Raw genomic sequence first — 533 nt, forward strand, 5'->3', positions numbered from 1 at the left:
TCCTCATTGGTTCCGAGAAATTGACCATCAACACGTTTGGAAAGTCAATATTTGGTGCGGAATTATTGGAAAACATATCGTTGGACCGCATATTTTTGAAGAGAACCTAAACGGTATTCGGTACGCCAATTTCATTGAAAATAATCTTCCGCCCTTGCTTGAAAATATTGCTCTACAATTGCGCCTAAACATGTTTTTCCAGCAAGATGGATGTCCAGCGCGTACATCTAGAGTTGCCCGTGAACNGTGAACAGTTGAACGAAATGTTTCCAGATAAATGGATAGGCAAATATGGCCCACATCATTGGCCACCACGATCACCGGACCTCTCTGTTCTCGATTACTATTTGTGGGGAGGACTAAAAGATCTGGTATACCGCGAACGCCCTTCGAAAAGAGATGATATGATTCGTAGAATACGTCTCGCTATTCGTTCTCTACGTGTTGATGAAATTCTTCATGCAACAAATAATTTCGAGAAAACAGTACTTGCTTGCATTGAAGCAAACGGTGGACATTTCGAACACCAGGCC

At 42.3% G+C, this 533-nt stretch overlaps 1 pseudogene; it reads left to right on the plus strand.

Annotated features, from left to right (window-relative positions):
• Positions 1 to 4: 4 nt before the first annotated feature.
• On the plus strand, positions 5 to 530 carry LOC106751336 (annotated as a pseudogene).
• The last annotated feature ends 3 nt before the right edge of the window (positions 531 to 533 follow it).

The sequence above is a fragment of the Dinoponera quadriceps genome, unplaced genomic scaffold (assembly GCF_001313825.1).
Source record: "Dinoponera quadriceps isolate SergipeBrazil2010 unplaced genomic scaffold, ASM131382v1 scaffold11470, whole genome shotgun sequence".
In the NCBI taxonomy this organism is placed as follows: domain Eukaryota; kingdom Metazoa; phylum Arthropoda; class Insecta; order Hymenoptera; family Formicidae; genus Dinoponera; species Dinoponera quadriceps.